This window comes from Orycteropus afer, unplaced genomic scaffold, assembly GCF_000298275.1.
Source record: "Orycteropus afer afer isolate SDZICR_OR568_19922 unplaced genomic scaffold, OryAfe1.0 scaffold00001, whole genome shotgun sequence".
NCBI lineage: Eukaryota > Metazoa > Chordata > Mammalia > Tubulidentata > Orycteropodidae > Orycteropus > Orycteropus afer.
Window position 1 is genome coordinate 36,184,139 of NW_006921588.1, and position 12,244 is coordinate 36,196,382.

Genomic DNA, 12,244 nt, shown 5'->3' on the forward strand with positions numbered 1-12,244 from the left:
TTTCTGAGGAGGTAAATCTTTACGGAAGTAGATTGACCAGTCTTCCTTCCATGAAGTGGCTGGTGGAGGCTGGAACCACCAACTTTCTGGTTAGCAGTCAAATGCCTTTGGTAGTACACTACCAGAGATCCATTATATATTATATATAATATATAATTACTAGTTACATATATATAATTTTCATTTTAGAAAGAAGACTCTCAGTCTTTCATTTCCAGTAAATGGATTTCCATATGGGGACATACCTTCTTGACTCAAAATATTACCTTCCATTATTTCTGGTAGACATGTTCCTTTTTGAATATGTTAATATTTCCCATTCCTGAATTTTAATGTATTTTTTTTTTATCCATAATAGGTCATTATAATAACTCAAAGACTATATTAATGTCTAGGATTAAAATTACAAGTTGTTGTTGTTAGGTGCCATTGAGTCAGCTCCAACTCAAAGCTACTGTATGTACAACAGAATGAAACACAGCCTGGTCCCGCACCGTCCTCACAATATTTCTGTGCTTGAGCAGAAAGCATTGTTGCAGCCACTGTGTCAATCCATATTGTTGAGGGTCTTCCCCTTTTTTGACGACCCTCTGCTTTACCAAGCATGATATCCTTCTCCAGGGACTGCTCCCTTCTGACAACATGACCAAAGTAGGTGAGACAAAGAATATAACAAGTACTCACTGTTTATTACCCATACGCTGAGCATTTGTTTTTAGACATGTGAGGTCACAGTTACTGTGTTCTTGACTATATTATTCTCTGGAGTCAAACTGCTGGATTATATAATTCCATTTTAGACACTTACCTAAGTAGTTAAACGTCAATTTCCTCATCTCAAGAATGAGGATAATATTACCTACTGCATAGTTGTTTGGGAGTATTAAATGGAGTAATGAAAAGTATTTAACACAAACAACACACTGACACATAGTATGTATTCAATAAATCATCATCATTATTAGTAGTAGTAGCATTCCTGAATTCTTTTTCCTTTAAGTTTTCTTAGAAAAATTACTAGTAACACATTCTACCATTTGTCCTTTTTTGTTATTTCTCTTTTGTCTTCCATAAGAAATGTATTTGAGGAAAATGGTAAAGCTTGTATTTTTTGTTTAATTTTTAGAACATTTGATTGAATTCTTGGCATGGCAAACTCCTTAAAATATTTAAGACAAGCTCTTTTTGTGAGGGCATTCTACTCAGAAATAATGAATATGCATAAACTTAGAGACTTGATAAAATGTGTGTTTAGAAACAATAAATGTTTCTTTGTTGCTGGAGCATAAGGTAACCAGAGATGAGGCTAGACATATAGGCAATGAGCAGGGAGTCTCAGTGTCCATAGAAACCAAGAGTAGACTGATATGAAGAGACACAGTAAGGTAGAACCTCCTGTTTGTTTTGCATCCTTCACACATCATTGTACTCCATTCCAGGACAGCTTTGTGAACTGCCTTTTCTATACCTTCTCCCTTGTTGCTGTGTATGTACCACATGTAATGAGTAGCACTGCCCCCATATGGTTTTCTATGCTGTGATCTTTATGAGAGCAGATCATCAGGTCTTTCTCCTGTGGAGCCAGGGGATGGGTTCACATCTCTGGCCTTTCAGTTTGCAGCCAAGTGCTTAACCCTTGTGGTACCAGAGATTTTCTCTTAGTTGTATAGTCCTGCTCTAACAGAAATACAGTAAGTGGATGGCTTTAACAAATAGAAGTTTGTTCTCTCAAAGTTTTAGGAAGCTAGAAATCCAAATTTAGGGTGCCAACTCTAAGGGAAGGTTTTCTCTCTCTGTTGGATCTGGAGGAAGGTCCTTGCCTCCTTTCAATATCTGTGGGCTTGGCATCCCTTGAAGATCTCCATGTCTCTTGGTATCGATATTTTCCTGGTCCAGAAGGTTCTCAGTTCAGGGACTCTGGGTCCAAAGGACATGCTCCACTCACAGCTCTTCTTTCTTTGGGATACTGAGGTCCCTCCATTTCTGCTCTCTTCTCTCTCCTTTTATCTCTTATAAGATAAAGAGTGAGACAGGCCACACCCCAGGGAAACTCCCCTTACATTAGATCAGGGCTGTGACCTGAGTAAGGGTGTTGCAACCGACCCTAACTCCCTTACAACTCATTGGCTGATGGCATCTGATCACATCATGGGGAATGATTACATCATTATGTGACTGCCAAATTAACTCCCAAACCACTAAGAACTATGTCCCAACCAAGTTAATACATATTTTTGGAAAATACAATTCAATGTATGACATTCCCCTTGGCACCCCCGTCCTCCCCCAAAATTTGTGTCTTTGCCACATGCAAAACACTTACACCTCATCATATCATCCAAAAAGTCTGAAATCAACTGCAAGTCCAAATTTCCTGCGCCAAATTTCTTCTTGATCTGTGAACCTACGAAATCTAGAATACAAGTTTATGGTTTTCAAAGTACAGTGGTGGGATAGGCACAATGTAGGCATTTCCATTATAAATAAAAGAAATTGTAGGGAAAGAAGGAATAAAGGTCACTGAGTAAGTCAAAGTCAAAATACCAGCAGGAAAGTAATCCTGTGTTCTCTGGGACCATCTAGGCAATGGCCCTCTCCTCCAGACTCTGAGTGTTGGCCATACTGCCTAGATTCTGGGTGGAGGACCCTTGACCCTAGGTTTCAGGTCTGCCTTCCCAGCCCACCAGTATCACAACCCTGCTCTCTTGGCTTTGGGCAACTCTTTTTTCCCAGTCTAAGTGAATGGCAACATCACCCCCTAACCCCAGTAGGCCTTGTTCTTCTGCCCCTTGTGCATGGCAATTCTGTTCCCTCATCTGGCAACAGATCCAGTCCTATCACCTTGGCACCCATAAGCAGCAGCCCCTACTCTGGAATCGAGTTGATGATAACCCAAATTTGAAAACTTAGGCAGCTGTGGCCCCACCCTTTGAAACCTGAGGTCATGGCTGTACTTCTGGCAGCTCTGCATCCTGTGCTTCTTGTCTTTTCAGCTACTGCTTTCTGGTTTCTTGGCCCCCAACCCCTTGGCCCTCTTGGGCCAGCTGGCCTCCACCCCACTTTGGCAAGTGTTACAAAGCTCTTGAGCTCTGCTGATAAGTCCACAGGGATGCCTCACTTCGCCAGTAAGCCTCAGCCTAAAGGTGCTCAGCTCTCTCCCTCCATGGCTCAGCAAACCTAGCTCTGTCAACAAGTTCTCAAAGGTACGCTGCTCTGCCAGGAAACTTCCTGTCTGAAGGCACTCTACTCTTGCTCCAGAGGTAGGCTTTTGTACCATCTCACACCAACGTCCTGGTTGTGTTGCCACAGTGTCTCTGCCACTGCTTCTCACTCTCTGTGCCATCTCTGGTGTTACAGCTCTCTTCACTTCTTTCTGAGCCTTCACCAGAATTGCCTTTGACATTTGTCAGTCTGTTCAACACAATGTAGGCTTTTACTATCAGGCACATTAAAAGTCTTCCAGCTCTATTTATTACCCAATTTCAAAACTACTTCCACATGTTCGGTATCTGTTAGAGCAGCACCCCCTATTTCCAGTACCAAATTCTGTCTTGGTTATCTAGTGCTGCTATAACAGAAATAACACAATGAATGGCTTTATCAAAAAGAAATTTATTCTTTCACAGTTTAGTATAGAAGTCCAAATTCAAGATGCCAGCTCTAGGGGAAGGCTTTTTCTCAATGTTGGCTGAGTTTAGGAGGACAGATATATATAAAGGATATTTCAACATATGTGGGCCTGGCTTCCCTTGAAAATTTCCATGTGTCTTGGCATCAATCTTCCCCTGGGTCTAGGAGGTTTGCAGCACAGGGACTCTGGGTTCAAAGGACATGCTTTGCTCTTGGCTCTTCTTTCTTGGTGATAGTGAAGTCCCTCCATCTCTACTCACTTCTCTGTCTTGTGAGGTAAAAGGTGATGCAGGCTATACCCCAGGGAAGCTACCTAACATTGGATCAGGGATGTGACCTGAATAAGGGCATTGCATCTCACCCTAATCCCCTTACAACTGATTGTCTGAGTACATCAGATCACATCATAGAGGATGATTACATCATTACATCTTTACATAACTGCCAAACAACTGAGAGTCACGGCTCAACCAAGTTGACACATTTTGAAGGACACAATTCAATGCATGACAGCTCCCAAATGGAGAAAAGGCATAGGTAGCATAGGTCACATTGTTCACCTCTTTAAGTCTGAATAGGTCTCAAAAGTATATTCAAATAAACTGGTAATTTGTATTTAAAACCTCCCTCACAGAATAGAAAAATAATAATAATAATAATAATGGACCAGCTAGAAATATGAGTTCTCATTGTAAATTAGTAACAAAGAATAATGGCTTGGAAAGATTTTTGGAGAGCTCTGAAAGCTGTCCAAAACTGCTGAGCATATTTGTTCTGGTTACCTAATGCCACTCTGACAGGAAACATCACAAATGGGAAGGCTTTAACAAACAGGAGTTTATTCTTACAATTTGGAGGCTTTAAGTGCAAGTTGAAAGTGCCAGGCTCTAGGGGCTGGGTGAAAGTCCCTCAACCTTGGGTTGCAGCTCTGCCTCCTGCTCCTGGCCCACTGAAGCTAGAGGCTTTTCTTCACGTAGCTGCTGGCTGCTGAGGGTGACAAACCCAAGGTTGACAAGTAAAAAGGCACAGTCCCGATGTTACCAAACCACATGGCAGGCCATTCATTTAAGTCCATTGTAAGTCCCAAGGTCTGCAAAGCATGGCAGGCTGCTGAACAATGACTCGGCTACATGTAGGGTCCAAGCATGCCATAAGCTGGAAACCATCCCCAAGGCTTCTCTTATATACAGGAAAAAAGACCACATCCCAAAGGCAGCTACTCAGCTGCTTGTGGTAAATTCCACCAAGGAGTTGATTGCCAGTCTCATCATGGGGAATAACTACCACCAGCTGCCCAACCACTCAACCAGGCCCAGCCAAGTTGACACACAACATAACCACCACATTATTCAAAAAGGTAATATTAAATCATCTCTCTCCAATTAGAAAAGTATTTGGTTAATATTCAAATTTTACATAAAGCTTAATCCTTTGAAATACCTAAAACATTGATGATTACATAATAGGTACTCAATAAATATTTGTTTTTGATTGAGAGTCCTGATGGTGCAACTAGTTAAGAGCTTAGCTGTTAACCAAAGTTTGCTGGTTCAAGCATACCAACCAGCCACTCTGCAGAAGAAAGATGTGGCAACCTCCTTTCATAAGGATTTACTGCCTATGCGGCAGTTCTGCTTTGTCCTATAGAGTCACTATGAGTTGAAATCCACTTGATGACGGTGGGTTTTTTGGGTTCGGTTACTTACCAATTAATTATAGAGGTCAACTATAGAGCTAGTATTAATACCAATCCTCTTAAGGATATAGGTTAATGGCTTAGCCAGAAATATCTCAGAGTCCTCTCTCAGTCCTGGAAGTCCACTTCCTCCTATACTGAGCTACACTTAAGGCTAATGCCTCTGCACTCTACACTAGCCTGAAGAGTCAGGTCTTTTCCTAATATCACAATCAGTATTTTAATTACAGAGCACTTATTTTCCTAAACTCTGGTAACTCAGAGCTGTATAAGGAACATCTTCTTCTGAGATTGTATCATTAACGTGGGAGATTTCTGAGGCCAAGGAAAATAATAACCATGTCTTACTCACCTTAAGTCTGCAGCACATAACAAAATATTTATGGAATGAATGAATAAATTAGCAATGAACAATTGTTTCTAGGTTGCCCTTTGTTCTCCCAATCATATTACTGTGCTAATTTTTTTTTTTTTTTGCTTACTGCCTTGTTGATATTTTTGCGATTTAATATTTTTATCCTTACTATGTATGGGTTTGGTTTTGGTTTAATACACAGAGGTTAGAGGAGCTCTGGTGGCACAGTGGATAAAGCATTTGGCTGCTAACCAAAAGATTGGTGGTTCAAACCCACCAGCCACTCCATGGGAAACAGATGAAGCAGTCTGCTTCAATAATGACTTAGCCTTGGAAACCATACAAAGCAGTTCCTGTCTGCCCTAAAGCATCACTGAGTCATAATCTACTCCATGGCAGTGGTTTTCAGTTGTCTTTGTATGTATGGATTAAGGAGTGCTTTTCTACCTAGGCCCAGATTGTTGAATTTCAGCAGACTAAATCTGTGCTACCACAGAAAGCTTTAGAGTAGAAGCTTTATGTGGACATGGCCAGTTAAAAAATGTACATGAGGACAGAAATTATGTCTATTTCATTTATCACAGTATACCCAGAATTCAGCAGCAAACCAAATGATAAATTTAAAAAAAAAAAAAAAAAAAAGAAGAGGAAGGCTCTGATTAATCTTGAATCAAAATAGATATTTACTAAAACTTTTTCAAATACCCAAATTCATGACGTCACATTAAAATACAATTTACTCCTTTGTAAAACATCAGATAACGCATCTGAGGAGGTTGTGTGTAGGGGTTAAATGCCTTGAGCTTTTCTTTTACTTCCTCTAATAGGCTCAGGGTCAAAGATCCATTAATTGTTGCCTGCATCACCTTATCTCTTTCTTTCTAAACTTTTATCAGAAGCTTGAATACATGTGCAATATTTTCCAACCCTAAAATGAAATAAGGGAGCTCTGGTAGCATACTGGCTAAGGCACTTGACTGCTAACCAGAAGGCTGGCGGTTCAAACCCACAAGTCACTCCTTGGAAGGAAGATGGGACAATCTACTTCCATAGTGATACTGCCTCGGAAACCCAAGGAGCGGTCGCTGTGAGTTGGATCTGACTTGACGGCACATAACAATGACGAAAATGAAATAAAATAAGTTTTTATAAATAAAATAATAATTTGAAAATACTGTTCCTTTAATCTTATCTCTCCCTCATCCTTCCTAATTATTTCCTTGAATTAAATGCGAATCTTCTTTAAAAGGTAGACTTTATTCACTGTCTCCCATTTGAGATGCCTTCAAATTTGTCATATCTGGTTTTGATCTCTCTCTTTCAAAAAACATTACCAAGTTTAATGACCCTATCCCACTTGGTCATCTGCAGTGCTTGCTAAATCTCAAAGCTCTGCCATCTCTAGCTTCCAAAAATTCACCCTGCTCTCTTCCTAGCCATCTGGTCTTTCTGTCAAATAAGTATGAAAAGCCAGAAACTCATTCTCAATTTCTCTCTTTTAAATGGAAGCCCTCTCATCTAATTTACTGCCTAGTCCTGCGTAGTCTACCTCCTAAATCCATCTCCAATCTCCACTGCCACCTCCTATGCAATATTTTTACCAATGTCTTGAATGTAGCTTCTCTGGGGAGGAGAATGAAGGAGGAAAAAAGAAAATAAAGAATTTTCATCTTGACTGACATTTGTTCAGGGAACACTTTGCAGAGTCCCATCTGGGTATTGACTGGGTTTGTCACTGCCAGTTCCTGCCTATTTCCTGTGATGAGCTATAGTCTCTCGAGACCATAATCTCTGTGAGGTGTCAGCTAATGAATCTGAAGAACTAATCCATAATAATGAGTATAATGAAATATTTCCCAGTTTCTGTCTTCTGTCTCAATGAAGGCATTATTACCTAACCAGTGCAAACCCCCAGCCCCTTCTCCCTGGCATCAAATTTATTATCAGGTACTGCTAAGTCTGCCTATCGTTGTTCACTTCTCTGCACCCCCACTGACTTGACCCAATGTCAAACTCCCATCATCTCTAAATTTTACTGCTACAATCTCCAAATCGGGATCCAGCATTACTATTGCCCTCATTAATCCAGTTTGCACACAATGATAAATGCTTTTTCCAGATGGCCAATGTGGTCATAACATGTTCCTTTCTGATCTTGCAGGAATTTCTCACTGTCCTGAGGATGAAGTCTGTACTACTTAGTACAGCTTACAAGGCCATACTAAAAGTGGCACCTACTCCCATTTCCAGTTGGAATACTGCTTTCCTCCACTCTGCTTCACCTGGCTCATCCCCACTCAATTTATCCTTCTAGTTACTTTCCTCTATCTTGCCCTCCATATGCTGAGGTGTGCCTCTATGCTCTCAAGATACATTATACTAACCCTATCATGTTGTTGTTAGGTGCTGTCAAGTCGATTTCAACTCATACAACAACCCCATGTGACAGATTAGAACGACACCATAGGTTTTTCTAGGGTGCAGTCTTTAGGGGAGCAGATGGACAAGTCTTTCTCCTGTGGAGCTGCTGCGTATATTTGAACTGAGACCCTTTTGATTAGAGCCAACTGTTTAACCATTGAACCACTAGGAATCCTAAACTTATCATGATGATGATCACTGCCCTCCAGTCGCTCCTGACTCATAGCGTTGACTCCTTGGGTTTCCAAGGCAGTATCTCTATGGAAGTAGATTGCCCAATCTTCCTTGCAAGGAGTGGCTGATGGGTTTGAACCGCCTGCCTTCTGGTTAGCAGTCAGTTGCCTTAGGCACTATGCCACATTATCATAGTATGCTGATATTGTTTACTTATCTGTGGTTCCTTCTGATTATGAATTTATGAGGACAAGTAAAAGGATCTCTTGTGGTGTAGTGGATAATGCATTTGGCTCCTAATCAGTCAGCAGTTCAAACCCACCAGCTGCTCCATGGAAGGAAGATGGAGCAATCTACTTCCATAAAAATTTGCAGCCTCAGAAACCCAATGAGGGTTGCTACAAGTTGGAATGGACTCAAAAGCAATGAGTTTGGTTTGGTTTGGTATGTTGTCTATTATGGTCACTATTTTATTTCAGGGGTAGCTATGAGTCGGATCCGACTTGCTGGCAGTGGAGTTTGGTTTTTGTTTGGTTTTGAGTTATGGTGTTTGGCATGTACTAATATTTTTTGTAGGTGAAATGTCAAATTTTGGCAGTTACATGTATTTCAAACAAACGATAAAACCAAACTGACTGCCCTCAAGTTGGATCTGACTCATAGTAACCCTTCTTTGGATTTCCAAAGCGGTATCTCTATGGAAGTAGATTGCCCAATCTTCTTTCATAGCAGTGGCTGGTGGGTTTGAACCACCAGCCTTCTGGTTAGCAGTCAAGTGCCTTAGGCACTATGCCACCAGAGCTCCTTTTCAAACTGTAGACTACTGTTATTAAAATGGTTACACCACTTATCAAGTAAGCACTATACCAAGCATTTTTTCCATATGTTATCTCCTTCAGTCCTTGTAACAATCATGCAAAGTAAGGACCATTTGGTATGAGAGAAACCTGAAGTTTGAGGAGATCAAGTTACTTGATTAAAGTCCACAAAACCAGTCATTGTGATTCAAATGGAAATTTGTCTGACTCTCAAAACAGTAATCTTAACTGTTTTATTATACAATTTGGTGGCATAGTGCCTAAGGCATTTGACTACTAACCAGAAAGCTGGCTGTTCAAACCCACCAGCCATTCCTCAGAGGATACCGACTTGGAAACCCAAGGAGGGGTCACTCTGAGTCGGATCCGACTTGACAGCAGGGACTTTGGACTCTACCTAGTAGGCACTTATATATTTGTTAAATATATGGATAAAAGTTATGTCAAGAGAACATCAGAGATGTTCTATGCTCAATTTAACAAAATGAATTTTAGCAATGGAAATTACTCATTTGATTAACAATTTTGGTTTCTTGCTTGGGACTGTAATTGCAATTTTATAAAAAAATTTTTGCTTCCTTTCTAACTAATCAGAATTACAATATTCTGTTGGCCCAGTGTGTGGTGAGATGTTGTTTCCTTCTTTTTTTTTTTTTAACATCTAACTTCCAAATCAAAAGTTCATGCTTGACACACTTTAAGTAGAATTTAGAGTAGATTATAGCCATATTTCTCCAACTTTATTCCTACCCTGGAAATGTGCATCACTAACATTAGATTTTGCAATTGATAGGAACAATTTCATATTCAGTAATATAAAGCCCTCCTAACATAGAGATCATTGAAGATCATCTGGAGGATAGGAACGATGTGCAGATTGATGAGTTAATACTGGTGTTCCCTAGAAGCACTGTGGAAATGCAAACTCTCGGTATACCCGTCCTTTCCTTTGAAATTATATTGCTGCTTTACTGAGATTCTTTAGTAGAAGTCATTTTAATTTTTAATATGCATAGTGTGCACTAGAAATATTTACTAGCTCACAGTGTACAGAATGAAATATTAATACTGATATTTTTGAGGTTATAAAGCATCTCATTTATGTATGATTTAAGATTTTATATATAAAAAACATTTACAATGGTGAAATGCTCAACTTTAATAGACAATTTACTCAGCTTTTAAAATAACTATTTGGGATAAACTCACTGCCATCAACTCTATTCTGACTCTTAGTGACCCCTTTGGGTTTCCAAGGCTGTAAATCTTTGTGGAAGTAAATCGCCCCATCATCCCTGCAGAGCGGCTGGTGGTTTGAACCACTGACCTTCTTTCTGATTAGCAGCCAAATGCCTTATCCACTACGCCACCAGTCTTTATTTGTTATATTAAAAAATGCATATATATATGTGTGTGTGTGTGTGTGTGTGTATTGCTAACCAGAAGATCGGTGGTTCAGACCCACCAGCTGCTCCACAGGAGGAAGATGAAGCAATCTATTTCTGAAAAGATTTACATCCTTGGAAACTCAGTGTGGCTCGCTATGATTCACAATTGACTCAATGGCAGTGTTTGTTTTGTTTTTCTTGACCCCTTATCATTTTGATGCTTAAATTACACAGATTTATTTTTTGTATACATTTCTATTATTTACGGTATAGTGAACTTCTGTTATGCCATCCAAGGAGCTCTGGTGTTGCAGTGCCTAAGGCATTTGATTGCTAACCAGAAGGCTGGTCATTCAAAACCAGCAGCCGCTCCATGGAAGGAAGATGGAGCAATCTACTTCTGTAAAGATTTACCGCCTGGGAAAGCCATTGGGGGTAGCTATGAGTCAGAATCAACTAGATGGTGGTGCATTTGGTTTTGGTTTTGTTATGCCCTATTAATAACCTCCCTGTAACAAACCAAGTCTGAAATAAAAGCTTAAACATCCTAAGATCAGGCCATGGAGCAAGAAAAACTTTTAGTTGTTTACTCTTAATGAAACATTCTGGAGTATTTGCTTTGCTTTGCTTTGTTTTGCTTCACCTTCAAGGTCAAAATCATTTACTACAGTAGAGAACATTTTTTTAAAAGAATCATTGCATTAATCCACTGAGGAAGAAAAAGGCTCTTACCATCCAGGTTGTAGTTATTAAGTGGTTATTGAATGTTCTGGTGTACAAAGCAAAGTAGATGCCTTAGAGACAATGTGGTCTTTGCATTCTATGAGCTCACATATTAAGTCAGCTTGACAAAAATACATGGGCAATAAAATTCAGTGCACAATTTAGCAGTTGATGGACATGTGTGAAAATACATATATTTTCAAATGAACTAGCCCATCTGGAAGTTAGTAATATAAAGACTGATTAATGGCTCAATGAAGTTCAAAATGGATTTTTAAAATATTCTATTGATTTCAAAACTAGTGAGAACTAAATGCTTTATTATGTGAATAATGAATTTAAAAATAATTAAATTTCAATTTAAAAACCAAAATAATAAAAATAATAATAAATTGGCCTTATTAGCTTTTAACTCAATAAAAGTACTTATTAGAGAATGCATTAGCTTTACCGCTTTCCAATTTCTTTAGTATTTTGTCTGAATCCATATCTCATGTGCTAAGTAGGAATGAACTATTTCCACATGTGTAAAAGCCTTTTGTATTTTTTTATAATAACAATATTATTATAAATAAATAAAGATTTCAGATCCCCTTCATCTTTGGTGTCAATAGTGGAAATATGAAAACATATTGATAAAAATATACTAGCTATAAAGGTTTTAACATAACTCTTTTAGCCTATAATCTAAAAATACATAAGTAAGGACATTGAAAATTTAAATAAAACAATTAACAAAAGTAAATACATTATGAATGTATATTATTTCAAAAATTATAGAGAATTCTCATTTTCAGATATTAATGTTATGTTTATGTAAATTAACTATGTACTGGATCACAAAGAATACCTCAATAAATTTGAAATAGCAGACATTATATGGGGTTATTTTCTGATGACAGTGAAATAAAACTAGAAAATCATATTAAAATAGTAAAAAACAAAATTGTCCAAGATTTGCTGGAGGAGAACTTCCCTGAAATGATGAAAGATGAGAATGTATCCATCCAGGAAGTCCAACGAACCCCAAACAGGATAG

At 38.9% G+C, this 12,244-nt stretch overlaps 1 protein-coding gene across 1 annotated transcript in view; it reads left to right on the top strand.

Moving 5' to 3' along the window:
- LOC103208233 (sodium channel protein type 1 subunit alpha) overlaps positions 1–12,244 on the top strand; it is a 123,767-nt gene that overhangs the window by 67,352 nt on the left and 44,171 nt on the right. The gene's annotated exons all lie outside the window — the stretch shown is intronic.